Raw genomic sequence first — 12,076 nt, 5'->3', positions numbered from 1 at the left:
AACTTACTGTATATAGTATTTGAAAGTAAGCACAGTTGTCCATAAGTGCTTACAACCAGCATGCTCTCTCAGCACTCACTGGCTATCTCCACATCAAGCCAGGCTATACACACACAGACATTTAGCTTCAAAATGTTTCTAAGGCTCGTTCTATAGTGCCGGGGGCGCGCTACACTGTGCACGCGTGCGGAATTTTAGTTGGTTGACGTTAGTCAGCCTTTCTATAATGGCGCTGCGCGCGCACGGCAAGGGGCTTGAAGCGGACCGACGAGGAAGAACATGAAAAAATGAATGATTTTGCACCGCTACCGGCGCTGTAATGTATGTATGTGTGTGTATGTGTGTATGTACAGCTCAACCCCGTTATAACGCGAATCTGCTTATAACGCGGTGCAAGCATGGCTCCCAATTTTTGTATTTATGAATGCTTTACAACACGATTATTGGTATCTTAAATACTTTATTGTACAATGCATAGAATTGTACATTATTTCTAATGCGATCCGCTTATGACACGGTGTGATTCTTTGGACCCCAAGTACAGCGTTATAAGGGAGTTGAACTGTATTATGTATGTGTGTATGTGTGTGTGTGTGTGTGTGTGTATGTGTATGTGTGTATGTGTCAAAGTTAAATAAATAAATATTTTTATTACAACTTTAAAAAAAATATATTATTTCATACATAATTCACAATCTCTACACACACATACACACAAACACACAAAGTACCTTCACTCACAGCATACGGCACGTGCACGCGCGTTTGCGTCATGCACACGCGTGCGCACGGCCGCAAACTGTATAGAACGGCCCTGAAAGTACAGTATACAGGTGTATGCACACTAAGGCCCAGATGCACAAAACTCTGTTCCTGACTTAATGCAGCATTAAGTGCTAACGGGTATCTTCAAAGCTCACTAACGCAGTATTAAGTGCCCTTTCGAGCCATAACAGATGTTAGTGCTATGCAAAAAGCAGTGTTGCCTGTAAGAACACCTATCCACAGTGCGCCATTGGAGGTGGGGGTGGGCTATTCTTTGTTACATCCCAAGTGCTATATATATTCCTTCAATCACACCTTCAGACAACACGTGGAGAGACACCTGTGGACAAAAAGAAGCAACCTGAGGTACTGTACCCATAGGATATGCAAAGTATATTTGAATGACTCCTCTTAGCGTATATCCCAGGTATCTCGGGGGTGCTGCGTTTTATGGCCAGGGGTCTCGCCGCGTGCTGTTTGAAGAAGGTGTGTTTGAGGGGATATACATGTAACAGATTTTCTGGACTGTCCCCATTACAGTGTGATGTCTGGTGGTGCACCTGTTGGCAACAGGACTCCTGAGTCTCCTGCATGATGTTGTGTGGGGATTGCCAACCCAGACAGGCAGCTGAGGTAGTGTGCTTGAGTCCTACCTAGATCCAGTGCAGCGCCTCCACCTCATCAGGATCCCAGCGTGAGCTTGTGGATGGTCCTGGTGAGGAACTCCTCTGTGGTGCAGCCCCCTGCGTAATCACTCCACACTTACTCACGAGGGTATCTTTGATCAAGGTCATCTTTATTGGCAGAGTGATGTGGGCCAGCTGCCCCTCACAGCTATCAGCTTAGCCACTCATAGTCATTAGTGCTTCCCTTTGAAAGGTTCCTCCTTTTCTAAAGGAGTTGCTTCCACCTCTCCCCTAAGGAAGATTCACCAGCTTCTCTCTGTCTCTCTGCTCAGAGCTGCACGCAGTCACAGCTCTTGCATCAGCCTCTGCAACATTGTTGCAGACCTCCACATGACTCTCCTGAACAGAGTCATAACACCAACTGAACAGAACTAACTTTAGACAGTGCTGTGTCTTATATCACCTAGGAACAGGCACATCTCTGATGTCACTAACCGTGGACACCGAGCATGTTGTCACTTCCTATGGGACATATGACACCTCACCAGGGTGGGTGGGCAAACCTCCATGATGACTACTGGCAATCCTGCATACTTACCAGGTTTACTGCCAGCATGAGAAAGAGATATGTACAACAATTTTAGACATGGCTACATACAGTATGGAAACAAAAAGAAAACAGCGCACAACGCCAAATAGTGAAGCAAGTAATAAAAATGTATTACAATATTTATGGGGTATAAAATCTGCGTACATCAATTTGAAAAATCATAAGCATTTAGTGTGTATCACACTCAGTTACCACTCCATGGTTGTAGACAGGGGAATCTGGTACTCAGCTTTCTCTACAGGAGCCTCTGTGGTGATTGTGGGGCACAGGATCCCTCATACACTTTTCATCCAGCAGGATGTTGCTTTCAATGAAATTCCTTAACAGCAGTCTGGCTCCACTGCAGGTTCAGGTACTCAGTGGAACCAAGTCTCAAGCGGCAATATGCCTCTTCCAGGGGCTTATTTCCTTTTAAAGTCCTTCGTTTCTCCTATGGAGCAGTCAGCTGCTGCAGTAGCCGGGCAGTTCAGAGCCGGTGGGGAGGCTCAACAAACACTTCCGCGATTGCGTGCGCCTGCACAGCGTGCCACGATGCCGCTTGGTCACGTGATATGGCGGAGTGACGTCACAGTTCGGCAATAGTGAAGGAGCAGGAGAAAAGTCCCTTAGAGTCTCAAAATCGGCGCATAAGCCGCTCAGTCAGCGCAATAACTCAAAAAATATTGGATTAAATGCAGATCCAGGAGATAATAAAACAATGTGGTGGCATAAGTTACATACATCCAACGCGTTTCGTACATCTAAGTACTAAGTACTAAGTACTAAGTATGTAACTTATGCCACCACATTGTTTTATTATCTCCTGGGTCTGCATTTAATCCAATATTTTTTGAGTTATTGCGCTGACTGAGCGGCTTATGCGCCGATTTTGAGACTCTAAGGGACTTTTCTCCTGCTCCTTCACTATTGCCGAACTGTGACGTCACTCCGCCATATCACGTGACCAAGCGGCATCGTGGCACGCTGTGCAGGCGCACGCAATCGCGGAAGTGTTTGTTGAGCCTCCCCACCGGCTCTGAACTGCCCGGCTACTGCAGCAGCTGACTGCTCCATAGGAGAAACGAAGGACTATAAAAGGAAATAAGCCCCTGGAAGAGGCATATTGCCGCTTGAGACTTGGTTCCACTGAGTACCTGAACCTGCAGTGGAGCCAGACTGCTGTTAAGGAATTTCATTGAAAGCAACATCCTGCTGGATGAAAAGTGTATGAGGGATCCTGTGCCCCACAATCACCACAGAGGCTCCTGTAGAGAAAGCTGAGTACCAGATTCCCCTGTCTACAACCATGGAGTGGTAACTGAGTGTGATACACACTAAATGCTTATGATTTTTCAAATTGATGTACGCAGATTTTATACCCCATAAATATTGTAATACATTTTTATTACTTGCTTCACTATTTGGCGTTGTGCGCTGTTTTCTTTTTGTTTCCATTTCCTAGAGTGTTTGGGGTGCTGAGCCACCCCCAATGTTTATAGCAGCAGACGCCCTTATCTACCACACGGTTATGATATAATTTATTATATAATCACTTTTTCACTTGGTATTGTGGTTTATCCAGCACATTTATGGTTTAGTCACTGCACTTTATTTAATTTAAAGTAGGAGTTAGATAGTAGCGCATAGTTTATTTTTGTTTTCTACATACAGTATATAGCTCGTGGAACCTTATTCAAATTGACTTCTCTCATAATTTATATTTTGGGGTCTGCAAAGAGATAATGCCACCTATAGGCATGGCAGGGCTAACTTATCATGCTGTTAAGCCTATGCTAATGAGATAACCAGCAGCTGTTTTTATTGCATGTATTGAGCTTTGTGGATTACCTCAGGGAACATATTGTCTATTGCTGATTTTGATAACATGACGTTACAAGCCCTGATTTATTGGCACTTTGTGGATCTGGGCCTAAAAAAATCTTCTGTTTACGAAATGAAATCTACTGTCAGATAAAATGTTGAAAATACCTGTATTTACTTCTGCAGACTTACAAGGCAATCGTCTTTAAAAGTAGCCCAACGTTAAAACGGTCATTCTCCATTGACATCAAAAGAAATACAAATATTTTTTTGGAAGAAATAGATGTTTCTTTGGTTTAGTTTGTCAGTGTTTTTGTTGTAATACACTTATTGTAAAGGAAAAGGCAAAAGAAAAGAGAACCATAGGAATTTCTAAAAAGTAATGCAATAAAAAATGGAATGTAAAGAAAAATAACTGATTTCATTCTTGGAAGATTGTTACCACCATTCAGGGGAGCTACAACAAAAAAAAGTGTAGGCTGGCTACTTTAATGAATACTAGTTGCACAATAAATACAGGGTAATTTATGTAGAGAGGCAGGGCCGCAGACAGCTTTCCTGGGGCACAGGACTAAAATTTCCACCAGGGTCCCCACCCACGTGTCAGCGGCCTTGTGAGAACCCACTCCCCCCCCCTTCTCAGACATCTCCTCACTCCCACTCCTGTCACCCCTTCCTTCCCTCCCCTCCCACTCCCCCCAATATTGTAATAATAAAATTATATATATATATATATACAGTGTTCGACAAATCACCCAAAAATCTACTCGCCCAACCCAAAAATCTACTCGCCACCTAGTCCCGCCCCTAGTCCCGCCCCCAACCCCGCCCCTAGTCCCGCCCCCAACCCCGCTTTAAAATAAAATATATAAATAAAATACATTTAATAAATTCCTAGTCAGAACAATATTCGTTTTTGACATAAATGTATTTATTGTATTACATTATACTACAATTAGTCCTTGTTACATGTGTGTGTGTAAATGTCGGATCTAGAAATAAAAGCCAGGTGTGAATGACTAGTTTCCTGAACCCCTTAACCAATGTCTGGATGTCCCCGCTTCACAATATCTAAAGCAGCAATCCCACCTGGGATCTTACCTGATCCGCAGTCCCTCAATGTCCAGGTACGCTCATTCCCGCAATGTTATACATTGGGGAGGTGTTCATTACCTGTCTTCTGGGTTAGGGGGGGGTTCCGATGTCTTCCGTGTGAAGCTTGAGCCAGATCTGGAAGAAAGCAGTATAGGGTAGTTAAGATTTCGGTGTAGTATAGGGCAGTTAAGATATATAGGGTAAATAAGAGATCCAGAGTGTGAGTGACAGAGAGAGAGAGTGTGGGAGTGACAGAGAGAGAGAGTGTGGGGGAGAGAGAGAGAGAGAGTGTGGGGGAGAGAGAGAGAGAGAGAGAGAGCGTGTGGGGGAGAGGGAGAGAGTGTTGGGGAGAGGGAGAGAGAGTGTTGGGGAGAGAGGGAGAGAGAGTGTGGGGGAGAGAGGGAGAGAGAGTGTGGGGGAGAGAGGGAGAGAGAGTGTGGGGGAGAGAGGGAGAGAGAGTGTGGGGGAGAGAGGGAGAGAGAGTGTGGGGGAGAGAGGGAGAGAGAGTGTGGGGGAGAGAGAGAGAGTGTGGGGGAGAGAGAGAGTGTGGGGGAGAGAGAGAGAGAGAGAGAGAGTGGGGGGAGAGAGAGTGTGGGGGAGAGGGAGAGAGAGTGTGGGGGAGAGAGTGTGGGGGAGAGAGTGTGGGGGAGAGAGTGTGGGGGAGAGAGTGTGGGGGAGAGAGGGTGGGGGAGAGATGGTGGGGGAGAGAGTGTGGGGGAGAGAGGGAGAGAGAGTGTGGGGGAGAGAGGGAGAGAGAGTGTGGGGGAGAGAGGGAGAGAGAGTGTGGGGGAGAGAGGGAGAGAGAGTGTGGGGGAGAGAGAGTGTGGGGGAGAGAGGGAGAGAGAGTGTGGGGGAGAGAGAGAGAGTGTGGGGGAGAGAGAGAGAGTGTGGGGGAGAGAGAGAGAGAGTGTGGGGGAGAGAGAGAGAGAGCGTGTGGGGGAGAGGGAGAGAGAGTGTTGGGGAGAGGGAGAGTGTGGGGGAGAGGGAGAGTGTGGGGGAGAGGGAGAGAGAGTGTGAGGGAGAGAGAGTGTGGGGGAGAGAGAGTGTGTGGGGGAGAGAGAGAGTGTGGGGGAGAGAGTGTGGGGGAGAGAGTGTGGGGGAGAGAGGGAGAGAGAGTGTGGGGGAGAGAGGGAGAGAGAGTGTGGGGGAGAGAGGGAGAGAGAGTGTGGGGGAGAGAGGGAGAGAGAGTGGGGGAGAGAGAGTGTGGGGGAGAGAGAGTGTGGGGGAGAGAGAGTGTGGGGGGGGGAGAGAGACAGTGTGGGGGGGAGAGAGAGAGAGTGTGGGGGGGAGAGAGAGAGAGTGTGGGGGAGAGAGAGAGTGTGGGGGAGAGAGAGAGAGAGAGTGGGGGGGAGAGAGAGTGTGGGGGAGAGGGAGAGAGAGTGTGGGGGAGAGAGTGTGGGGGAGAGAGTGTGGGGGAGAGAGTGTGGGGGAGAGAGGGAGAGCGAGTGTGAGGGAGAGAGAGTGTGGGGAGAGAGGGAGAGAGAGTGTGGGGGAGAGAGGGAGAGAGAGTGTGGGGGAGAGAGAGTGTGGGGGAGAGAGGGAGAGAGAGTGTGGGGGAGAGAGAGAGAGTGTGGGGGAGAGAGAGAGAGAGTGTGGGGGAGAGAGAGAGAGAGTGTGGGGGAGAGAGAGAGAGAGCGTGTGGGGGAGAGGGAGAGAGAGAGTGTGGGGAGAGAGAGTGAGAGAGAGTGTGGGAGAGAGAGAGTGTGGGGGAGAGAGAGAGAGTGTGGGGGAGAGAGAGAGAGTGTGGGGAGAGAGAGAGAGTGTGGGGGAGAGAGAGAGTGAGAGGTTGGGGGAGGGAGAGTGTGGGGAGAGGAGTGTGGGGGGGAGAGGGAGAGAGAGAGTGTGAGGGAGAGAGAGTGTGGGGGGAGAGAGTGTGGGGAGAGAGAGAGAGAGAGTGTGGGGGAGAGAGAGAGAGTGTGGGGGAGAGAGAGAGTGTGGGGGAGAGAGAGAGAGTGTGGGGGAGAGAGAGAGAGAGAGCGTTGGGGAGAGGGGAGAGTGTGGGGAGAGGGAGAGTGTGGGGGAGAGGGAGAGAGAGTGTGAGGGAGAGAGAGTGTGGGGGAGAGAGAGTGTGTGGGGGAGAGAGAGAGTGTGGGGGAGAGAGTGTGGGGGAGAGAGTGTGGGGAGAGAGGGAGAGAGAGTGTGGGGAGAGAGGGAGAGAGTGTGGGGGAGAGAGGGAGAGAGAGTGTGGGGAGAGAGGGAGAGAGAGTGTGGGGAGAGAGGGAGGAGAGAGTGTGGGGGAGAGAGAGTGTAGGGAGAGAGGGAGAGAGAGTGTGTGGGGAGAGAGGGAGAGAGAGTGTGGGGGAGAGAGGGAGAGAGAGTGTGGGGGAGAGAGAGAGAGTGTGGGGGAGAGAGAGAGGAGTGTGGGGGAGAGAGAGAGAGTGTGGGGGAGAGAGAGAGAGAGAGTGTGGGGAGAGAGAGAGAGTGTGGGGGGGAGAGAGAGAGAGAGTGTGGGGGAGGAGAGAGAGTGTGGGGGAGAGAGAGAGAGAGTGTGGGGGAGAGAGAGAGAGAGTGTGGGGGAGAGAGAGAGAGGTGCGTTGGGAGAGGGAGAGTGTGGGGGAGAGGGGAGTGTGGGGGAGAGGGAGAGAGAGTGTGAGGGTGAGAGAGTGTGGGGGGAGAGAGAGAGAGTGTGGGGGAGAGAGAGAGAGAGTGTGGGGGAGAGAGGGAGAGAGGTGTGGGGGAGGAGGGGGAGAGAGTGTGGGGGAGAGAGAGAGAGTGTGGGGGAGAGAGAGAGAGAGTGTGGGGGGAGAGAGAGTGAGTGTGGGGGAGAGAGAGAGAGCGTTGGGGAGAGGGAGGAGGTGTGGGGGAGAGGGAGAGTGGGGAGAGGGAGAGAGAGTGTGAGGGAGAGAGAGTGTGGGGAGAGAGAGTGTGTGGGGGAGAGAGAGAGTGTGGGGGAGAGAGTGTGGGGGAGAGAGTGTGGGGGAGGAGGGAGAGAGAGTGTGGGGAGAGAGGGAGAGAGAGTGTGGGGGAGGGGAGAGAGAGTGTGGGGAGAGAGGGAGAGAGAGTGGGGGAGAAAGAGTGTGGGGGAGAGAGAGTGAGTGTGGGGGGGGGAGGAGAGAGTGTGGGGGGGAGAGAGAGAGTGTGGGGGGGAGAGAGAGAGAGTGGGGGGGGAGGAGAGAGAGAGTGGGGGGAGAGAGAGAGAGAGAGAGAGAGAGGTGTGGGGGAGAGAGGGAGAGAGAGTGTGGGGGGAGAGGGAGAGAGAGTGTTGGGAAGAGAGAGTGTGGGGGGGAGAGAGAGAGTGTGGGGGGGAGAGAGAGAGAGAGTGTGGGGGAGAGAGTGGGGGAGAGAGAGAGAGAGAGAGAGTGTGGGGGAGAGAGAGAGGTGTGTGTGGAGAGAGTGTGGGGGGGAGAGAGAGAGTGTGTGGGGGGGAGAGAGAGAGTGTGTGGGGGGGAGAGAGAGTGTGGGGGAGACAGAGGAGAGAAACGGTGGGTGACACACACAGAGGGTGGGTGATACACAGAGAGAGAGGCTGGGTGAGTGACTGGCTGGTTGAGTGGTTGCTGGGTGAGTGGCTGGGTGGGCAGGGGTGACTGGGTGGGTGAGTGACTGACACTGACTGGGGGTGGGGGGTGACTGACACTGACTGGGGGTGGGGGGGTGACTGACACTGACTGGGGGTGGGGGGGTGACTGACACTGACTGGGGGTGGGGGGGGTGACTGACACTGACTGGGGGTGGGGGGTGACTGACACTGACTGGGGGTGGTGACTGACACTGACTGGGGGTGGGGGGTGACTGACACTGACTGGGGGTGGGGGGGTGACTGACACTGACTGGGGGTGGGGGGGTGACTGACACTGACTGTGGGTGGGGGTGACTGACACTGACTGGGGGTGGGGGGTGACTGACACTGACTGGGGTGGGGGTGACTGACACTGACTGGGGGTGGGGGGTGACTGACACTGACTGGGGTTGGGGGGTGACTGATAGGGGGGGGTGACTGACTGACTGGGGGAAGGTTACTGACTGGGGGTTACTAACTGGGTGGGTGACTGACTGGGGGGGAGGTTACTGACTGGGGGGGGGTTACTGACTGGGGGGACCTCTGGTGTCACACACATACACATACTCCTATACACACATACATTCATTCACACACACATACATTCTCCCACACACACACACATACCTGTACACATTCTCACACACACACATTCTCCCACACACACACACATACACATTCTCACACACACACAGGGGAGGAAAGGCCGCGACCAGCACCACGCAAATCCCCACCCACCCGCGCCCATCTCCCGCTCGTGTGGGGGGCAGGCCGACATCCCCCCCCCCCCAATCAGCAGGGTGGGTGGGAGGCACGTGGCGAGGTATCCCCCACTGGGCGCCCCAGGTGACAGTCAGCCCCGCCGTGGCCGCCACTGCCCTGCTCCCCTCGCCGGCATGTCACAATGCACGGCCAAGCTGCAGGCTGCTTCTTCCCCCCCAGCCCGCGGCGGCATGATGCTCGTGGCGGGGGGGGGCCAGGCCGACATCCCCCACCTCATGCGGCGGCTGCGCCATCATGAAGGTAAGGGACGCATGTGGTGAGGGCCGAGCCCCCCCCCCCGCAAGCCAACCGGGCTGCAGCAGCGGGGACCTCCCGCCCCTGACATCGATCGGTGGATCGAGGGGAAGGGGACAGGAGGAGGGGAAGGGGACAGGAGCAGGAAGAGGGGAAGGGAGCAGAGGAGGGGACGGGGACAGGAGCAGGGGACAGGAGGAGGGGACAGGGGACAGGAACAGGGACAGGAGGAGGGGACAGGAGCAGGGGAATGGGACAGGAGCAGGGGACAGGAGAGCTTCCGCGGTGGGGAGTAGGGAGCCATGTGGGGACCAGGGGATCGCAGGAAGGAGCAGAGGGGCCGCAGCATGGAGAATACTTACCCTCCAACAGAGCTCCAGGCAGAATGCCGCTCGTTGGGGGCGGGCTCATATAGAGCCTGGCCGCGCGCCCACAAAGCCTGGAGCGCGCGCCAATCAGGAGTCAGGTAGGGGAGTTTTTTTTTTTTTTTTTTTCAGCGCGAGCAGGGAAATTTCAGCGCGAACGGGGGAATTTAAAAAAAAAAACACGTGTGCTGCTTGGGCCAATAGTTACTCGCCCGGGGGTTAAATCCACCCGCCCCGGGCGAGTAAATGTATACAATTGTCGAACACTGTATATATATATATACGCACGCACGCATAAATAAATAGTGAGCACATTCACACGTCTCAGGCTACGTCCATAGAGGGGGGAGCCTTGCTGAGCAGCGCTGATGCTGAGGCTCGCCTGCTCGGTCAGGAGCGATTCCATGGACTGGCAGGCGAGCCAGCATGCGCGGTCAGGGGGCGGGGGAGTGACGTCGCCGGGCCAATAGCCCATGAAGCGTCAACGTCATGATATCGACGTTATGATGCTGCTTCGTGCTGATTGGGTGTTTTCAGCCGACAGCGTGCTGAGAAACAGGCTTTGCTGTCGGCTGAAAATCCCAGCGCCTCAGCACGCCTGCAGACGCTCGCGGGAGCCCCCTCTAAAGACATCCACATTGAGGATGACGGGGTTCCTCGCAGAGCATCCGCCCGGCTCCCCCCTCTATGGACGTAGCCTTAGACAGGTCTGCAACCCTGCTTTTTGCCATTATCACCTAGCATACAGTGCTTCCACTGCAGCAAGGGATTCTGGGAAATGACATGCAAATGAGCACACAGCCTTAAAATTGCAAAGTCAGTACAACCAGCCTCATACTGATGAGACCCAAAAGGTCGAAACAGCTGTCTGTGAGTAGGTTTACTGGCTATGCATCAAAACCCAGGCTGTGCTGAAAGCTGTATAATGCAGTAAGCATACGCTTATGGGTTCCATGTCAAAATGGATTTGAGCCAAAAGGTGACACTGTGTGCTCATTTGCATGTCATTTCCCAGAATCCCTTGCCGCAGTGGAAGTACTGTATGCTTGGTGGTGATGACGAAAAGCAGGATTGCAGAAAACCCTACATATATACATACATGTATATTTCCAATTCTATCTTTCAGATTAAGTGCCCATCTCTAGGGGTTTCTCGCCATATATTTTTTACCCCAGTTATATTGTTTTCTTTTTCAAATCATTTTTATGATTGTATACTTATTGTAAGCATTTGTATTGCTTTATTATGCTATTTTAGCATTTCCCTACTTATTTGGAGTTTTTCCAATAATTTCGAAAAAATCCAAAGACCAAACACATTGATATTGAGAAATAACCAAAAACACAAGTGTAGAACCAAAACTGCATCCAATACCAAAACGCAAAATCTTTTTAAAGCAAAAAGCGAGTGAATGCGCCCACTCTTAATTTTATGACTACAGTATATATCTCTGTCATATTGTTGGCTTGTGATATCTCAAGGGAGAGTAGGAGGTTGCTGAGTTCTTCTCGACGTTTTCTAATAAAATGTTCTGAAGGACATAGTGCACAGAAATACTAGTTAATTGCATGAATACGTATCCACCCACAAAGTAGTTAAAAGTAATGAAATATATAGAGCAGCAGTTCATTTATACAATGTCCAAGTAACTACATTGTAGTCGTGCTACAATGTAATACTTGCGTTCAAAATATGAAACAGAAAATTAGCAAAACTCGAAAGATGAATGACCATCAAGCGTATGGGTCAAGGAAGGTTTTCTTAATGCGAATAACATTCTGTGCAAAATAAAAAATAAATACCTTTACATGCCTTCACCCAGTAAGGTAAAAATATTATTTGGTTTAGTTACTAAAGTGTCCCAACTACAAAACAGATGTTCTGGGATTTGAGAGTTGTGATTGGGACAGCAGGAGAGAATAAAATGATTGGGAGGATGGATAAAGTATTGTGCTGTATATGGATAAAGTATTGCTCTCAAAAATAAAATTGGCACCCCTCTCATCCGCCCTATCCCTGAGCAAGAAAAGGGCAGAGCTAAACTCATGCCTGGTCATTGGCAGACAACTATCTATAAAGGAGCAAGTGTTTAGTATTTAACTCCTTATTATCCTTTAGTATTTAACTCCCTAAACAGGATGGGGGGTTACAAAAACTGGGGGTTTGCCTTTTTGAGAATGATCTGCCAATCAAAGGAATCGGCCGATCCGAGGCGAATCCAGATCCGCGAAAATAAAATTGCCCATTTCTACTGTTGTACCCATCCCAAATGGAGTCATCATAAATACGTGAACGTAAT

At 51.0% G+C, this 12,076-nt stretch overlaps 1 protein-coding gene across 2 annotated transcripts in view; it reads left to right on the top strand.

The window, feature by feature from the left end:
- The window catches only part of ESR1 (estrogen receptor 1), a 284,615-nt gene that overhangs the window by 119,662 nt on the left and 152,877 nt on the right, over nt 1–12,076 (top strand). The gene's annotated exons all lie outside the window — the stretch shown is intronic.

The sequence above is a fragment of the Ascaphus truei genome, chromosome 4 (assembly GCF_040206685.1).
Source record: "Ascaphus truei isolate aAscTru1 chromosome 4, aAscTru1.hap1, whole genome shotgun sequence".
NCBI lineage: Eukaryota > Metazoa > Chordata > Amphibia > Anura > Ascaphidae > Ascaphus > Ascaphus truei.
Note: the sequence above shows the minus strand (reverse complement) of the source record. Positions and strands in the feature narration are given on the sequence as shown.